Source organism: Brachyistius frenatus, unplaced genomic scaffold (genome assembly GCF_029030835.1).
Source record: "Brachyistius frenatus isolate BFR_SWC_R1_liver_20210118 unplaced genomic scaffold, ASM2903083v1 Contig_15, whole genome shotgun sequence".
In the NCBI taxonomy this organism is placed as follows: Eukaryota; Metazoa; Chordata; class Actinopteri; family Embiotocidae; genus Brachyistius; species Brachyistius frenatus.
The window spans coordinates 4003556-4024128 of NW_027210614.1; positions in this window are offsets into that span (position 1 = coordinate 4003556).

The following is a 20573-nucleotide window of genomic DNA, read 5'->3' on the forward strand; positions in this document are numbered from 1 at the left end:
GTTGGGCTCGTTTATCCGGACCGGTACATGTAACCGAGAGGGTCGGTGATTGTAACGTTACACTGTCACCGGAGTACAAAAACAACCCTCATTAATCAGGAGGACTAGATCTCCTCTGGTCCATGCGGCGCGGTCCGGCTGTGGACACGGCTGGCGGTCTGGCGGCGGAAGATGAACGGCCGTGAGGGTGAAACTCGGATCGGCTCTGCGCTGCAGGAGAAGTGGTGCAACTGTGAACTCCATCCGTCTCCAGTCCAAGTTGAAACTACCCATCGTGAAATGATCACTGCAGAGGCGGCTGTTGGTGTTGATACTAAAGTCTCCTTTAGCGTGGCTCTTCATGAAATCAGTCCACCTCTTTTTTCTTTCTTCATCAGTAGGGAATTTAAATAGCGCTGCAGCGCTGCAGCGCTGCTTTGGAGGTTCTTGCTTCCAGGAAAGATGCACTTGCGTGTGGAGGGAGACGTCCTGTAGCAGCCAGCTGATGTACAATAACAATCAGACCACGGCAGGAGTAGAACTGAAGTCCAGTGGGATGACCTCTTATGCAAATGAGCTCCAGGCTTTTATAGCGTTTCACCGTGTGAGAGGAGGAGCCATGCAGAAGGTTATATAAACCAGCTGTGATCTGACGTAGATAGGTTGTTGTGAGGTAGATAGGTTGGGTTTTAGCCCCGCCTAAAAAAACTTGAGTTGAAGACGGATGAGAAACTGTTCAACAGTCTAACTCCACATTTCAGTGCGACAAAGTTTTCAAACTTTGCACATGCTTTCAGCAACTCATTTCACACGTATATAATGTATTGAGAAGCAAATCTTGGAATTTGCTTTACAGCATCTTTAACAAGGTTAAACCCAAAGATTGGGGATTCACACCAACTCGCGTCTACTGGAATAAATGCTTTTCCCCAAGGATGGAGGCCAGTCCACCCTGAGGTGAATTTGGCACCATTAAAGTAAAGATTAGTCATTTAGGTTTACTGATACAGGGGCCTGATTTGACCTGCATATTACGTGAGGTGCACAGATACATGAGCTATACAGTATGTTGCTTTCGTCATCATACTTTTAGTTGTACGTGACTTTCAAACAGATGACTGGGCAGAGGTGTATATCATTATCATGCTGAGTGGACACAAAGCTGGGAGTGAGGCAGGAAGAGATCGAGATAGGAAGAAACGGACAACAGACAGCTGTGCTGAGCTATGCAGCACTGCAGAGTCAGGCTGTGGGCTGTCAGCAGGGCTGAGGTGTGTCTGCTGCCTCTGTAAGAGAAGATGGGGACAGGAAAAAAACGTGTATTGTGTTAATGTTAGCTGTATGTTGGAAGAATGCTTGATATCTGATGTCTTAAGGAAATTAATATTGAATATATGCTGAAGTTTTGGCTGTTGCAAAGAAAACTCAGATTTAGGTGTCTGTATGATTTTAAATGCTTGAAATGGCGAAGTGAAAGCTAATTTTCACAATCCCTAAAATGTATTGCTGGTATATGAATATAAGAATTTTTTTTAAACGTTTAAAAGATTTCTTTATAATAATTTTGCCTCCATAACAATGTCAAACTAATGAAAACTAAAAGGGTTAGAAATGAAAGTAACAAAATCAGAGAATCATCTCTTCTCTTTTTTTTTTTTTATTCCAAACCTGACGCCTGCACAATGCAACTCAACTTCTGATGATGGGGTTGCAGGTTCTGGTGTGTTATGGTGGTAGCAGCTAATGTAGCTTCAAGCAGAGATGAATAGCAGGCTTTCCATGTACAGACGTCAGGAAAGCTCACTTCTTTCTAACTCCACACTGCCACATTTCTGTTCATTTTCAGACTTGTATTCTTCATCCCTAACTGACTCTGCCTTGGGGCAATTCACCAGATTTTACACAGCTTGCTCGAGAGCCACAAAATCATTGTCTCCAACTTTCTTCTCACTTGTAGGCCTTCTACTGCTTCCCAACACTTTTAAACAAACCTGTGTAAAATCATAACAGAGTTCAGACTTTTTTGGTTTATGCAGTGGAAAACCATTACATTAAAACTGATGTATCTAGAAATCTTTTCACTTTTTAGGTTTACTTTCCTTTGACTTCAACTATAAGTGACGGGGCCAAATTAGCACAAATTACTTACATGGTGTCCAAATCCTTGGCAAGCCAGTCATCCCTTTGTTGCTGCTCTGCCACAGAATTTGACCCTCCGAAGACAAGGGTTTCCTTAAAATACCCAAATCTTCCTTTTACATTCAGTGACAAATTGAGGACAGCAAACCACTCTCATAAAGTGAAAATAAAGGTAATGAACAGCGACTGTATTGTTTTGGGCTTGTTTTCATATTTACTAAGAGCCAAACTTACCCAATTTCTGATGTCTTTTTTTCTTATATTGTCTTCCTCTGGCCAATGGGGATATTCAGAAAATATTCTACTACTTTTAATAAAAAATGTTGCACAATAGAATTTAAAACAAACATTTTATTCAATTTCTCATCATTGTTATTGACGGAACAGGGTTCTCATGTTTGCCCTTGCCATTGTATCTCCTAAAAACTGTTGCACATACAAAATAAAAGCATTAAGAAAGAGAAAGATAAGAAATGACTGGAGGGGGCAGAAGGAAAGGGGAACTGGAGTGGAGAATAGTTGAATGCGGGGCAGAAACAGGAAGATAGGCACTACCTGTTTGCTTGATTCCTTAGTTCATTTCAGGTTAATTGAATCCTTTAAAAGAGCAAAGACACGTGAAAAAGGAGAGCGGGAGGCATGGGTAAAGAGAGTAAGAGAACCGCCTGTCACTGGTAATGGCCTGGTTTGTTTGTTTTCATATCCATGGTGGAGAACGTGACCCAAAAGTAAGCTTGGGTCAGACGCTGCAGCATTAGTCTGACAGCCAAATGTCTCTCTTAGTGCTGCCTGCAAACAAAAATATCTCCATTCTAAAGATATACCACCAACATGAGGTCACTAATGAAAACCTACATAGCCTTTATGACACCAAACTTTTGCTTGTCAGACACTTTAACTATGTTGAAGTCATATCAATCTGACTGCTGCATGAAATCAATCATGCTTCAGTGCTCCTCTCTCTCTCTGTCTCTCTCTCTCTCTTTGCATATTTCTGCTCTGTTGATGTATCCTGTTTTCTTTCTTCTTCACACTCCCTCCTCTCCCATCCACTTGTGTTGCTGTTAGCTGATAAGGGAATTGCTCCTTTCATTGACGGATCCTTTCATTCTCTCCTTTTAATCAAGCCTGTTAGTACTTCTTAATTAAGACATCACAGTCGCGTTTGATCACTCTTGCTGTTCTGTGTGTGTGTGAGAGAGTGAGGGAGAAAGTCGGTGAAAGACAGCATGAAAAAGAGTGGGTATACTCTACCAGTCCCTATTCTGTGTGTGAAGATGACTGAACAGCTTCAATTGGGGCAGATACTCCTCCTCCAACTGTGTTCTGCCAGCCCTTGAGGCTTGTGGTGTGTACATCTCCCAAGCCAACAGGCGTCAACCTCCAGAGATCCATACTAGACAGATGGTATTGGAGGCTGGGTAGGATGGCTATCGAGCTCCCTACTGTCAGTTTGTGGTGAAGATCAAACACACCAGGCTGTCAATACTCACAGTCCATTAATCAAAGAGGAAAAAAAACAAACACAAAGACTATCTGGAAGGCAAAACGTAACTTTTGCCAGGTTTCATGAAAGAACTCAAACTATAAAGTTTTAAAATTCAAAAGTAATCTCTTGTATATTTTTGATTGTGTTTCAATGTTGTTTGAATAAAGTCAATAGGACAGTAAGGCTAAGGGTTTTGTGAGAACATTAGCCTGCCCTTGGCCTTGGTGTTTCCCCCCCTGAAGGGAGTCAACACTATGAGTGCTCCTTCCCTCTAATGGAGCGGGTGGGTGGGATTATGTGAGTGTATGGGGGTGTGGGGCCTCTGCTGTACATACAGTACACTCACTGAGGGTCCAAATGGAAAGCTATGGGACCTCTGTCCTCGGGCAAGGAGTAATGCAGAAAGGGGGAGAGGAGGAGGGGTGACAGAGGCCTTAGTCTGACAGCTCTGACCTATATCTCCTTTTGCTTAATAGAGAGACGGAGAGCATAATTGGAAGATACAAATTTGCTGTGGGAGCTCTTGCTTCCTGTATAATATTTTCTGAAGTGTATGTGCCTGTCTTTCTCTCTGATGGTCCGCCAGTTATTCAGTGAGTCTGCTTGTGAGTCAGAATGAAAAAGGTACACTCAGTATGTGTTTGTGTGTCTGTGTACGTGCATGTGGTCCCTCTGGCATGTCCTGGATCCCGTAGCGGGATACGCAGCCCTTTCTGCGTGGTTTACTGATGGGGGGCTGTTCGGCTTCCAGACAATTTAGCAAAGGAAACTCTGTACAACTAACATAAACAGACAGAGACTGATCTAGGCAATGATAGGGAGAGTATGCACAAAACAAAATACACACACAACCATAGACAGATGTGTAGACACATGGATGTGATGCAGAAAAGCTACTTCCTCAACCAGGAACCAAACTCCCTGACACTCACGCCGTCTACCCGAGTCCCGTCTTGTATTTCTCTCCAATCACTTTCTCTTCTTCCCCATTTTCTGTCCACTAGCTTGCAGCCTTTCTTTCACTCGACAAGCAGTCCATTTGCCCCTAAGGTAGAGGGCAGGGGCAGCGAAAGGGAGGAGAGAAAAAGGGAAAATAAAGAGAGTCAGGATGGAAAACAACTTAGATCCTTGGAGCGGGGCATGGGCCCAAGTGGTGATGGAGGGCTGGCATGGCAAAGCAGAGCATTGCGTGCGTGTGTGTTTGTGTTCCTCTTCGGTCACTGTAGTTCAAAAGCTGAACTGTGTCCAAGCCGTGGTAATGATGCAGCCGGCCACAACAGACTACAATAACCAACAGTCTATTGCTGGCCAATTACTGTCCGCCACAATTATATTTCCAATTCAGAGGTAACAAGGGAAAGTGGCCCAACTCAACTAATCATTTCGAGCAATTACTTTTAAAACTAATTAGAATGTCAGGTTTGGCTGTGTGCGTGCCTGAGCTTGTGGGAGGTTTTTGTTTGTGTTTTCACTTTGTCAAATGGGTGGACTTGAAAGAAGAGAGCAGGAGAAGAGGGCAAGATCAGCAACAGTACAAGCCAAACATCAACGACAGCCATGGACTGAGAGACTGTCATTATGGGAGTTTTTGTGAGTTTGTGGAATCCATTGTGTCAGAGAAAATGCTGTGTACGTCAGGGACTTTGCTAGACTGGTAAAATGAGTTCTTGGTGATGTCAGCTTAAATGCTGTGAGAAAGCAAACAGATTTCTGGAACCTCTGAACTGAGGGAGAGATAATGATAAGACTTTCACCGAGTTCAGTAAAAGCTGAATAAAAAGGAGTGTCTAGAGGGGTTGTTCTGCAAAAGTCTTGTATCTGTAGAGAAGTACTTTTGACACAACAATGACTCAGTATTATTGTTTAAGATGGGTTATACCATGATTTGTTCAAATCTTTATTTGTTTGAGTTTGGATTAATGAATTGGATAGCATGGAAAGTTAGAGGATTTTGTGTTGTTTCACATACCTCTACAATATTTTGATTGTTGGAAATATATTCATTCATTCAAATTAATAATGTGACACTGATTTCATTTACATTGTTCAGTCCTATATTTAGACAAAACAAACATGCAATAGAAGAAATCTGAGGCATTCAAGAGGGTGGTTAATTAAAAAGCCTTTAATCAGTCATGGTATTCAATCATAGTAAAAACTCATGCGAACGCATCTCAGCCTCTAAGGCCTTCATCAGGGCAGGTACTGCAATTGACTCATTGAGAAAGATGTCAATACTATAAAGGCATATTAACAGACTTAACCATGGACTAAACCACAAAAACGTCTTAAACTCTAAAAATTGTTAACAACAAGGCTGGTTTGTGAGATTCGGTTGACTTAGCTGATACTGAAGTTTACTGAAAGCAGTGGGATATTTTAATTACTTGTCACAGAAAAGTGTTGCACTGTATGCATTTTTTTTTATTGACTTGGTTCTGTATAATTGCAACTGTCCTCTTCCAAAACAACAACCCTACAGATCTTTTGTGCAAGCAGCTTATTACGACCCACAGCTTCATTTAAAGTTAAGTGGCCTCTAGAGAGCTTATAAATAAGGACAGTCTGGTATCCCGAAGAAGTGACGCAGTTCAGATGACGTCTATATAATGTGAGTTTTTCCTTGTTAGGAGGAACTGGTTTGAGTGGATGGTTTGATGTGTCAGCAAAGTTGAGTGCAGGACACCCCTTTTCATTTCACGTTTCCAATCACGAGCTGGAACAGTTTTTAAACTAGCTTTTACCGCTGCCATGATGAAGAAGGTCGCATAATTTAAAGGATGTAGTTACTTAAATGGACAACACAGTTCAAGGGATCATTTGAATCCAAACCATAATCTTTCCATGGCCAAGTGGTTTCTGTGTTTAAACCTAATCAGGGGCGTTAAGTTTTGAGGGTAGGAACAACCAACCTATATTGTCATATGGGATGGAGGACTAATTGTTGTAAAATGCAGCCATCGTGTTGATAATTAGACTTTTACTGTAGGATCCCTTTGCCTCTACAGAAAAATAAAACAGTTTGAAGGAGCATTTACTAAAGCGTCTACTTAAATATATGATGGCATACCAGTGTTTGGGTGCACATGGACTGTGTGTGCACCAATATTTCCAATCGGAAAATCTGCAAGATGGGCTGTGTTATATATTTTATGAGTCAGGGGGTTTCTTTTTATACCATAACATTTTTAGGCACGTAGATACCTGATATACATACAGCTGGTTAAGACACGCACATGTGTTTTAACACAGTCACTTGTAAATATAAAAAGCTTGCTTTAAAAGAAGTGGAAGGTCCACCTCGGTAACACATTAATTAAAAAAATGCACAGCAGGGTTATGGTAACTCACACAAGTCTAGTGACATGTTGTTTAATGTTAATAATTCCAGCGTTGAACAATGCTTTGCAGTATGTAATCATTTTAATCTAATCACATAAATTGTATCCTGTCGATAATTTACTAAATACAAAGTTGGTGCTATTAGTCCTCTCAGGTAGTGTGGACAGAGAGCCTTTAAACAAACAGCAGCTAACCCCCCCCCCCCCCCCGCATCTCCCCCTTGCACTCTTTGAATGACAATTTGTGATTGAGTCATCTGACTCTAAAGAGTGCACCAATCATTTCTGTCTCTGGTTTGCATTAATATTTTCATGTCCATCACCACACATGCACTACAGGCCTTACAATTTAAAAGAAAAAATCTTGGAAATTTGCATGATGACTTTTGGTCATCATCGTCCAAATATACACGCAGATGTACTGTACACAAACAAAAACACAGTAAAATGCCTCTAGTAGTTGTCATAACAGACCACCCCTGATGGAGTGATGTGTCATTAATAGACGGCTTGCAGCAACAGCATGGCGTTACTGCTCCCACTTTTATAGGGCCTTGGTGACAGTTCTGATTTTATCAACAGGCCCACTGGATGTGAAACAAGTCAGTAAATGTCTGTCAGGTATTAATTGTATTAAACATTTTAGAGAGGGAGTATGACATTCTACAGTCAAATACTTTGTAAATAAAACAAGTTGTGTCCTCTGTTAGGCACCATAATTAACAAGAAATTTCAATAAATATTCCCAATCCTGATTCTGATTAACTTCAAATTAATTTGAACGCCAAAGTATTTACCTTAGTTACAAAGACAAGATAATAACACAAATCATTACAAGAGCTAGTACTATGGATGCAATGCAGGATACATTAAAAGGACTGTGTGATAAAAGAAACTGCTACAGTAAAGATATAGCTAAAAAAAAATTCCCCATTGGTAGTTCATGCTTTTGGAGCATTTATTGCAAATGATGTGGATGAAAACCTGACACTTAAATCTGTAGCACCAAAATTTTTGTTAACCTGCATCTCTGAAAATATATTGTTGTTGATGCAGAAAACAGATTACATTCTTGAATCTGGTCTCTACTGTCTACTACTGTTCTCAGGTGTGCATGTCGATTTATTGTTTAGAACATAAGTCAGAGGGACTTGTGATCTTTTCTCTGTGCAGCTTTTTCTATGCCTCCGTGCTCGCAACAGACAGTCTCATTCATGTGACCATGATATCTCAGGAACACCCTGAGGGAATTTCTTCGAATTTTGTCACAAACGTTCAAACGGACTCTAGGATGAAGTAATTGGACTTTAGTGGTCAAAGGCCAAAAGGTCAATGTCACTGTGACCTCATGTTTGTTACATTCTTGTCTCAGGCACGATTTGAGGGAAGAGTTTACTTGATCTCAAGGATGAATTTGGTGATCAAGGGTCACTGTGACTTCACAAAACAGGTTTATGGCCATAACTCTATAACTTTATACCCAAAAGGTCAAAGGTCTACCGCACTGTGACATGATAGTGTTCTGCAAAAATCCTGTCCATTATTCATCACCATAACCTACGAACAGAAGCGGGATTGTGAACATATTTCACATACCCACATTCGGTCCAACATTGAATTGGTAACACCAATCTTGGTTGTTCACCTCAAAACTGTGTTGATTGTGTGGCTCTTCTGCTGCAGGGTTGAAGCTATGTGTGACACTTTCACATGTTCTGTACTGTCATGCGCACAACTTTGTCTTCTATCAGAATCAGCCTTTCTGGCCAAATTACTTCAAAGTCTTTTCTACATATATTATACGAGTCTGTCTCTATATGAGTGAGATGTAAACTGTAACTTGACCCATTGGTAGAGGCATACAACTCCGAGATGGTAAAATGCCAACATTAATGGATGAATTGTTTTGGCTTAAAGTTACAAATTAAAACAATTGAGAGGGGGACTCTATTCTCATAAGAATTTGTTTCATGCCATTGCACAGTCATGTAATTATCATTGTGGAAATTACTAATTAGGTAAAAAGGGATCCACAATTGTTGATTGTCATTTCTTATCCATTGCACTGTAGGAAGAGACAAATAATAGATAGACAGAACATTTTAATGTTTATTTTCTACCTCTTTGTAGCTTGTTGTCCTCGCTGATATGCAATTAGCTGACCCATTAAAATGTCTTATTAGTCACAATTACATATCTGCCACTTATGTTTGTCTACGGTTCAGCCAACCAGTCCTTGTCAGAACATCATGGCCATTATGTTCACTGTGAGGATCTCTAGGCTGGGGATGTAGTTTCTGTGGTTTTCTTTAGTGGGCATACTGGGAAGGAGAGAAACCGAGGTGGAAGAAAGAGAGGCAACGTAGAGAGGAGGGGCAGTAGGAACCAAAAGTGGAGAAAAAGAGGAGAGGTACTTTGATTGACAGTTGTCTGGCCTGGTGCCTGCTGAGGTTGTTCCCCCCGCCGACTGCTATTATCAGCAGAAGGACTTCCCCATCGCCTTGGCAGCGACTGTGTCACCCCTCTCCCCTGGAGGATGGTATCCCATTTGGGAGGAGATGAATAGGGGTCCCCTCACCCCGTATGAGGTCTCTGTGGACAGAATCTTTACAGAGGGGAGCACAGTGGAGTAAACAGACTTTATGTCAACACCAGCATCTCCGACATCTCGGTATGAAAAAACTACTGGTCTCCCAATACTTGGGTTTCAAACGGTCCATTTGGCAAGCTTGTGTCTGATTACTGCTGTGAAAGAAGAGCCCATCAAAATTACAATCAAGCACTTTTCAATATTTTCAGATTTATTCTTATTTATCTTAAATATGTGAGATTTGGGCTTTTAAGTGTCAGATTGTCCAGATTCACAACAGTGCTATGCTGTTCAGAAACAGGAGTTACAACAGTTGTCTGTCACCATTTGGTTTAGCTTAAAATGTATGTCATCTTAAAATTAATATTAGAATTAAAGTGTGGTGAGGGTGTGTGACACAATGCAGGAGCGGAGCTGCTCTACGTTCGTTTGTGTACTGAATGATGAATCATTGAGGTTCAAATTTAGCATCTTTTTAAAAATGCTGAACATTATTCACTTATGGTAATTAAAAACTATCTGAGTGATTCTGACATGGAACTAATGGAACAGCTTGTCGTGACATTTGTCCCCACTTTAGAATTTAAAGCTGCGTGTCTGAGAGTATTTGAGGTACACAGTTCATTTCTAAAGGAATGCAGACAGCTCACAGACAACACACAGGCAGCTGCACTGCCAGGTGATTGGCATGTTCAATGTACTGTGTGTAATACAAGTAATTCCTTCACTTAGGCAGGTGTGTGTGTGATAGAAAGAAAGAGAAAACACCAGGAGATGCAGAACGAAAGAAAGTGTGTGCAGGTGTCATGGACAGGTTTATTAAATTTTGTTCTTTTGACAACATCCCTGCAGCTGTGGGTGTGGAGATCCTCTTGACTCGCTCATAAATTTACATGTGTTGTTCTTCCTTACTCTCGTACCAGCAGTGAACAGGCCACCAGGAGGGGAAATTGGAGGCTGGCCACATGAGAGCGCAGATGCCTACAATTTGAAGTCCATGTCTAATATTATCACACATATGATTTTCTTCCATTAAAGAGCTATCTGGGTAAATGGTTACGCTTTTATCAGCAGCATTGTGGCTTGATGTGGTTAGAGAGTGTGATAAATACACAGGACAGTATCCCTGGTGAGAGACTATAGAATGTATTGTACACCTATACCAGGACACCTGAACCAACTCACCTGCACTGTCATCCCAGAAAGCCTACCTACTCCCCCCCCCCCGCACACACACACACACACACACACACACACACACACACACACACACACACACACACACACACACACACACACACACACACACACACACACACACACACACACACACACACACACACACACACACACTTCACTTCCTTACTCTCAATTTAACCCTGGTGTGTGATGGGGCCCATGGTTAGGCTCCTTGCGGGTGTTAATGGCCAATGGAGCAGATATCGTAATGAATGATCAATCTAGTTGCTTGCCATCACAGCAACACATTAGCCATTCATACAAATTCAGTCCACTCGCCCAAGCAGAAGATCTGGATGCATATTTAATGTTTATCTTTTACAGATCTCATTTAAGCAGACCTGTTCGTGGAGCAAAGTCTTTGAAAAGGTGGCAAAGTCCATGTGAAGTCAGCGCCTGCTTGACAGAATCAAACGAGTTTGTCCTGCATCCCTGGAAGTGATGCTCCTCTTTTTAATGAAGAAGCTGGAAATCCTGCATCTGTGAATGATAATGTGATGATTATTCTGATCTGTTGAAACTATTTTACAATTAACACTAAAGCTTGGAAGAGGTGCATTACATCAATTAAACAAGATCAAAACAAAAAAAAAGTCAGGCAATAAAAGAGAGCTGATGCATATAATGTCAGGATATAAAACGCAGCAACCCTGGGAGATCCAGAGAGAGGGGGACAGTTGCTGAGAGTGTCTGCTTTTAAGTACCTCAATCATGCACCTGTCACTCCGTTTCTTCACGTAGACGTCAGTGTTTACCAAAATGAGGCCTGACAGAAGACATCAGTGCTGGTTTGTGTGCAAACTGCTTATGTGGACAGCCTCATGGAGGCAGACTCGTCTTGCACACTGATGCATTTTTTTTTTGTTCATTCGAGATCCCATTTAAGACTGTTTGAAAGCAAGATAACCTTATACTTGTCTGGAAGCAATTCTGTGCCTGTTTGCTGACACAGCATGTGTAGAGGACAGTGTGCATGTAGGCTAATATGTATGACAGTACAAGTGTTCCTTAGTTACTGGCAGGCTAATTGTCTAAGGATGGGGAAGTACAGTCATGAAACACATTAAGTATCTCAGTAAGTTATACTAACCCTGAATTCATTTGCAATGGAACCCCCATTTTGAAAAGCTCAACAATTGCAGCATCATGCATCCCGAACGAAGTCATCCGAACAAAGTCTGAAAGCAGGTTTCAGGCAAGGCTGGTTCCAATTCAACTGTGATAAATGGGCAGATAAGACAATCAGTGCGCACTGTGACATAGTGCAGTGTTAGCTGTCAGACCAGTGCTCTGCTGGGGAGTTCAGGTGCACCCATGGTCCCGCAGCCGAGGAAGGAGGGAAAAGCACGGGCACAAGGAGGTGTCTTGCAGCCCGTGTGTATAAATACCCAAACTTCAGTATTAAAGGTGACAATTAGTTTGAGCTCAATTTCTGTGCCTAGTCTACTGTCAACCATGTATGTGCTATTGAGGCCTGTAAACATGGAGAATGACATTTTTGGAGAATTAAATCCACAGTGTGTTAAGGACCTGTATCAACTTTTGCAGGAAATCACTGTCTCCTCAAGCCAGGATGGAAAAACGAGTCTGCAGTTGAGAAACTTGTACCTGTGTGAATTGGTGAGTTGGCAAGATACTTAAATACCATTTGCCAGTTAAATGTAAACTGTGTGCTTGGCTGACTGAATAGTGTATGAATGGAGCAGGCTGTTTGAAGTGTTTCTGTTGTATTGTGTTGGGAAATGTGTACATGTGTACATGATTCATTGTCTCCAAAGGGTGCCAAGTCACAGCAGGGGAGTGCCCACAGTGCACTTCTCTCATCTCCAGGATGCAATAATGAGTCTAATTGTGTGCTGCTCACTTGTACAAATCATGAGGCTGTTACTGCTTCTCTCTGTAGCTCATTCTCAGCAGCGGAACAAGTGCTGCTCTGCACGCAAAGCTCCCACCAACACCAAACCAAAACACTTTGCTCCAGGTAACACATACACACACACACACACACACACACACACACACACACACACACACACACACACACACACACACACACACACACACACACACACACACACACACACACACACACACACACACACACACACACACACACACTAGACCCACTAGACCCAGACAAAAGTAGTTCAGTTCACGGTTGTGGTGATGTCACTTTTATCACCCTTAGCACTGTGATCACCTTTGTGTCATATACAGTAACTAAGGCATTCTCGTGGACAAACTGAAAAGTTTGTTGTTGTTTTTTCAAATTGGACAGAAATGTAATGTTAACGTCAGCTGGGAGTGTCATTTTCTTTAAAAGTGGAAACAATTGTGTGCAGTCTTATGGATGTTAAGTTACGTTTTTTGTGAAAATATAAATTTTTGTCTGAACAAAAGACGACAGCAAATTTTGCATTTATGCAGGATTATATGGCTCGATGGGAACCTCTAGGACGTGAAATATTTTATGTTGAATTTAATATCCTGTGCAGCATTAAGAGTGCACGGTAGATGATCATCTTTTAGCAGCAGTCATAGTATTCTACTCTGAATTGGGCAGTAAGATTTTAGTTGAGTTATGAAAGCTGGAGCAAAGTGAGCCAGCTTTGAGTGAAGAAGTTGATATGACAACACTGCCACCTAGAGGCGTGGAAAGGAATGAGGCAAAAGAAGAACGTTAACTAAAAACTCTTTCAGATATAGTTGATGTCAAAGGCCAGTACTAAATACACAAGCAGCTTCCCTTTTGTGGTATCATTCCATATCACCAATGTAAATTTTAGGCTCTATGTGTGCATTTCTGTGCACCAGCATGTGTTCAGCACTTCTCCGCTGTGGTTATCAAAAGGATAGAAAAAGACAATTCTGGCCACATTATGGTTACATCAGGTGTGTCATCCACTGAATCCCATCTCCATTGAATCCCATCTGTCCGGCAGAAGTAGCCCAGCACATGCTGACCTGCTCTCATTTGCTATCGGAGAGACGGAGATGCGGGACATGACTATAAAGAAAAGACGAGGCAGAGGAAGAGAGAGGGCTCACCTGTGAACCAGAAATGCCCCGTTCAGGTGGGACCTGTTTTGACCTGTTGCCACAGGGACCCTAATGTAAGAGGTTAGAGGGGGAGTGGCCATCTGGTGTGTGTTTATGCCTGTGTGTGTGCGCTTTTGTTTATGTGCCAAAAGGCCTTAATAGGCCATTGGATTTCTCTAACAGCTGTTACCATAAACAACATTAAAAAAAACCACATAATAAACCATTTCAAAATGTCTCAAATATGAAAATGTACTTTTATCAACACTTGAGATTAAACATAAATGAAATTAAGAAATATCTGTTTTTATGATTGTAACTTGCTTAATATTGGATAACATCATATGTCTTATTCAACACTACAAAGGGCTTGTGATTGAATCTAAAAGACATAATGACAAACTCTTTCAACACACTCACATGAGCCTCTTGTGGTATATATTTAGAACTGAAACCAATGTAAATTTAAACTGTATTTTAGTGGCAGAATATCAGACAGGGAGCAGACTGAAGAGTGAAATGGAAAGCTGATGAGTTAGCATCTTTTACCACGTGTTATTTAATATTTCTTGCTCAGCGAATATGTTGGAGCTCTTTAATTTCAATGTCACTTTAGTTAATATAGACCCTTTTCTTATTTGTGTGTTTGTGTTCATAGCCTTTGACTTTAATTTTTTCTTTTTTCTCTAGAACTAGTTCTAGTTTTCAATTTCAGGATACATTTTTATGATCAGTATTGACTCGTAATAGCATGATGAAGACAAAACTGAAATCCTTTGACAATGACAATAATGTGATCCTCTATTTTTTTACAGTCAAAGGTCAGTTGTTCGTACGATTGTAACGATAACAGTCAAAACAAAACCACACACACTAATCGGAACAATAACATGCATCGACTCAGACACGGAATGACCTTTGTTGTTTGTACAGAAGAGCTGGTTGTCTGACAATCCACACTCATGCACGCAAACACACGCACAAGCATGCACAAACATATACGGAGACACACTCACCTCTTGAGAGTATCTAAAAAAATCTAATTGGGATTTAAATTGGTTAGAGGCCTGGGGGCCTTGTTTGGCTGTGTGGCTTGTCTGTCTCTTGTTTCTTTCTCTCTAAGGTCATTTAGAAAGTGCTTGTTTAGGGATGAGTGATTAGCAGAGATGTCCAGGGGCTTCCGACTCATCTGAGGCTTCCTGGAAAGGCAGGATAGACCTGCTACAGTGACATGGCTGAACAGCACAGGCTCCGGGGCTTTACCACCCAATACAGTAGGGATTCTGCTGTGATTGTGAATCACTGTAACGGAGGCTTTTGTGGTTGAACTGCATGTGTGAAATTACAAATCAAAGCTGGATTTTGGAATTTTCTCAAGTAAAGGTATTGCAGCAGTGTTATATTCTCTGACCCAGACCCTTTAATGCCAAGAGACAACATGTTGCCACTTTTAAATGACGGCATTGAACGTGCATGTTTATGTGCTCCCAGGGTAACACATGAACACAAACAGACAAGCATTCAATGTAACAAAGTCCTCTGTTGAACCTGACATCCAATTTAACAAACACCAGTTTAAAGTCCTGTTGACAAGACGCAGGAAGCGAGAAGAGAAAGAGGATATGACATGAGGAGAAATCGGCTCCTTCTGTTCCTTGTCACTCCAGATTATTGAAGACTTACCCAACATGCACCTGGGGGAATCAGTGTCTGTCCACCCGAGTCTCTCTGTCTCATGTTGCCCTGCCTCCCTCCGACACACACACACACACACACACACACACACACACACACACACACACACACACACACACACACACACACACACACACACACACACACACACACACACACACACACACACACACACTCTACTTTTTCCTCTCTCCTTCTTATCCTCCTAATCAAATGTTTGCCTCCTGTGCAAACATTTGCATTTCTTTTGTTTCCTTTCTTTTTTAAATTTTTTGTATAAGTGTTTGAACTCCAACGGGTCCAGAGCGGGCATGTATGTCAGCCTGTGTATGTTTATACATAAGTGTACACATGTGAGCAGATGTTTGCTCGAGGCAGTCTCGCATGTCCGTCCCAGATAGCTCAATAGAAATGTGGGACAAACTTGAAATCACAAAAGAACTTTGGATCGCGACATATTCGGCATGCATACTGAATAACTAATTGGACTGTGATCAGTTCATCTCCATCAAATCACGCTGTCCACATTTTTTGGGCTGACTATTCATTACATGACAATTTATTATAATTTGCATTATTTCTACATGTTCAAAGAGGAGGAAAAATACATCTGTTAATAGCGCGAATCCCTTGATAATGTCCCTGCAGAATAAGCTTCTGCTCCCCATCTGATATTAATAGGTCTTAGAAACACAGCTATAGTTATTACAGTTATTTATACATTTTACTTCACAAAGCCGGCATACCTCAGTGAGCACCAAATATATTTTGTCAAACTCTTTAATGGTAATTTAATGAACCGTGACCTTTAGATGACAATTAATGCCAGATGTATTTCCTCAATGTTCATTTATTACTGGCTAATTTTACCTTGCCTGCATTTCCTCCTGTGCGGATATTCATGCAAGTCTTGTTTAAATGAGCTCTTCATCATTAGTTAGCCTCACCAGGACAAAGACTTCCCCGTCCACTTCCTGCAACTGTATTTGAAAATCCAGCTATCAATTCTTAATGAATATGTTTATGAAAAGCAGAGACTGATACATTAGCTGCCCTTTCATCATGGGTGATTCAGATAAAGATGGTGTACTCAGATAGGTGCATTCATTATCGGGGTACAAACAATTTAAAGTTAGACTTTGACATGTGTCACAAAGCTTAAAAACCTCATTAAATTTGATTCGATTGATTGTTTTATTGACAGGGTTGATCCAGAATTAATCAGGCTTTTGAAGTGCTTTTAATTTGTAAGCCTTATCATACGTCTGGAACAATATTTTTTTTTTTTTTTTTTTTTTTGGATCAAGTGAGACGGTCATCACAAGATCTCAGAAATATCTAGTTTCCTCTTGTTCCTTTTTACCCCCACCTCTACTCACTATGTTTCCAGTCTATCATACATCCCCCCCTTACTGGGATCAGTGGGGCCATCACGCGCGCACCTTTGATGTCTCCCAGAGTTAAGCTGGTTTTGAAGTCAGATTAGTGAATTGTAAACACCCTTTTAGACCTTCAGACTCTCTCCGCAGAACGAGGGAGAGAGAGGGAGAGAAAGTGAAAGAGTTGTGGGATTAACCCGTACACCACAGCTCAAAGGTTAGTCGATCTAAAACAACGCTCCATATTGCCAAGTGCAAAAACATAAATTGAGGTGTTCAATTCATTTATCATCTGCTTTTCTCCCCTGTCTCACCCTTTTTCATTTCAATTGATTTCATTTCGGGGATGCTAAAAAGGCTGGATTGAAGCAGACAATGTGTGGGAGCAAGAGTGCCCTCTCCACACACACACACACACACACACACACACACACACACACACACACACACACACACACACACACACACACACACACACACACACACACACATGGACACGCACACACACATGGACATGCATACACACACATATATACACACGTGTACGGAGAGAGGGCAGTGTTTTTCAGACGAGAAGCCCGTCTGTCTCTTTCACATTCCATTAGTTCCTGGAGCTACATCAGAGGGCAGAGAGAGCACAGACATTCCTGCAAGACGCAGATGTCAGGATCAAAAGTCAGACTGACTCCTGTACGCAGCAGGGGAGAAAGACAGAGGAAGAAAAGAGAGGGAGAGAGCAAAGGAAGAGAAAGAATTTATGCTGGGGTATGGCGAGAAAGCGCGGCTGCATCTTTTTGAACATCCCGTGTGTTGAAACGCAGACAGTATATATTCACTCCTTCAACAAATCCTCCAATTTTCTGCAAACAAAGGCCTCATCCACTGCCGTGTGTTTCCATCTGCACCTGTAATGCTTCGTGTATTTACTGTTCTCAGGGCTATTGTTGCTATTGTTCCTTACTGCTCTCTCGCTGCCAGGCTGATGGGAAACCATGCACCATGCTGCCTACATCTTGTGCCTTGTTTCAGTTATTAAAAGGCACGGGACCAGATGGTCTCTGTGTGTGTGTGTGTGTGTGTGTGTGTGTGTGTGTGTGTGTGTGTGTGTGTGTGTGTGTGTGTGTGTGTGTGTGTGTGTGCGTGCGCGCGCGCGCGCGCGCGCGTGTGTGTGTCTCCAGGTCTACACTCTGGCTCCAGGCTCTTCCAGAACTGGCACAAGCCCAACTGGGTCATCCATGCAAAGACTCACTCTCTCTCTCTCTCTCTCTCTTTCTCTCCTCCTCACCAAGAGCGCATCTGTGTAGGCCTTTACATGGGGAATGTGTGTGTGTGTGTGTGTGTGTGTGTGTGTGTGTGTGTGTGTGTGTGTGTGTGTGTGTGTGTGTGTGTGTGTGTGTTTGTGTTTGTGTGTGTGTAGTAAAGACAGTATGCGTTATAGGAAGGACAGGGGGGGGGGGGGGGTCTGGGCGAAATACGACTGCTCCTCAACAAAGCATAAATCCTGTTCTGCATATGTCCATCTCTCCTCCTGGGTCTTTCAGTCTCCCTCTCTTCTGTCTGTTTATTTTCCATCTCATTTGTTTTATTTTTAATCTCTTCCTTCCTCTCATCTCCAGCCAGCAGAGAAGCCAGGTGAACATTCAGTGAAGTGATCAAGGGATGCTTTTATTTTTATATTTTTTGCAGTTTTCACTAGATAACTATAGGAAGGAGAAGAGGCAGGAGGAAAAAAAAAACTAAAACATTGTGGGACTGGAAAGGGGGAAGCAAGAGGGAGTCAAGGTGGGTAACAGTGAGGTGCAGACATATGTGCAGGGACACTGAAGTAAATGGCAGAGGATTGGAGGGTAAACACTCTCAGCATCTGCTGAGAGAAAGATAGGAAGACAGAAGGAGTTAAGAAGAGCCATGGGCCTAGTAGAGCTGTCAAGACGGCCGGGGAGCCAAGACACTGCAGACTGTCAGGAAACATCGTGTCCCTCCAAGAACAACCAGAACTTGTCTGAGCTCGCAGTGTGGTTGGGATTTCACAGATATTTCTTTAAGTAGACAACCACTATGTTTTAGTAGGTGCTCAGAGAGCCTACTCAAATATTTACATGTCACTGTTACATTAAGGTGACCTGAGATGGGACATCAGAGCTTAGAATTCAGCTCAGAGCTTTACCTCGGATCCTTCATCCATCATACTATGTGCATTGCTGTTATGAAACAAAGATTACAATTTGACAAGTGGGAGAGTGTCTCTGTTTGCTTCAAGCAGTGCCTTCTCTCACTCAACCTGCAAAAAAAAAATAATAAAAAAAAATTCATATCTTTATATACAAAACTGTGTCATGCTCAGTGTTTCTCTTCACATCTCCAACTGGCATGATACAATGTATAAACTGTAAATATATTTTATCTAAGGGGTCCCTGGTGCTTCACTCCTGCCTACCTGTCACATGGCTAATCTCGGCCCTTCACCACCTGCCTCTCAGCTTGCAGAGGCAAAGGGCACTGATTACATTAGTCCTCAGAGGCCTGCCCAGATCAATACAGGCTCACTGTTCAATCCAGTGCAATCACAGCTACTTGCTAATGAGAGGCAGAAAAGTACAGACAGAGTAAAGAAAGACAAGAAAACTGATGCAGCTCTGTTCTGTATTTTGTCATCAAAGGGGAATTGTTTTATAGATTTGTCTTTTGTGGACCGCAGACACTCCGAGCTCCAGTTTTCCTTGATCAATACTACATCAGGTTTTTTTGCATTTACTGTAACAAGACTGTGCTGATCTCACTCTTTCATCAGATTCCTTTCATATGAAGTGTCTGTCTTCCAGTCTGCCTCTCTCCGACTATCCCATTGTCTATTAGGGGCTCTCCTTTTTTGGATTGCTCTTTCTCTCTCTCACACATCGCTGTTTAATGATGGTAATTTTCCACCCAGGTCCGAGTGTGAGCTGATGTGGTGAGGCTCTTGGCCTCCCGCTGTTCCTGATGAGGCATGATGGGAAATTATCCAGAGCTCTCTGTTGTCAGATTGTAACTCACTGTTTGGTTGTAATAAGCAGGCAAACCGCTGCATGTGGGTTCACACACACACACATACGCGGACACCTCTGATTGCGTGCATTAATTACACTGTGTGAGATCACCACAGTGACCACAGCTGTGTGGGCCACGCCTTGCTTTCCGGGTCACTTGGGTCATCAACTCCCCATAACAGTTACAGGACTGTCACTGTCAGACACAACAGCACATAATGAGAGTTCTCCTCGCTGTGCTCACTGTTCACATACCACTGAAACACTTCCCTCCATCCATCCATCATTTCCTTTCCTTCACTTTTCCTCTGCGTCCTGTTGTTCTGCTCAACGTTTCCATGTTGTCGATGCTGTTGTGTGTGTGTATGTGGCCGCCTGCGGTTTATTGACTGACGTGAGGGAGGTACAGGGCTCACTGGGGCACCACCGCTGGGTGAGTGGATGGTGGTGGAGAGTGTGGAGAGGGGGGCTGCCCCTGTCACTGTGGTGTGTCACCTCTGCAGCAGCGCTGTCACCAACAAATGGAGCTTTAGTGGAACCCTGTAAAGAGAGTCCTGCTGAGGTACTGTTTGAATCAGCTTGGGGCCAGTGGGGGACTGCAGGTTCTGTTTGATCAACATCAGCAGATGTTGGGAGCATGTCCACTGTCAGCTTAAC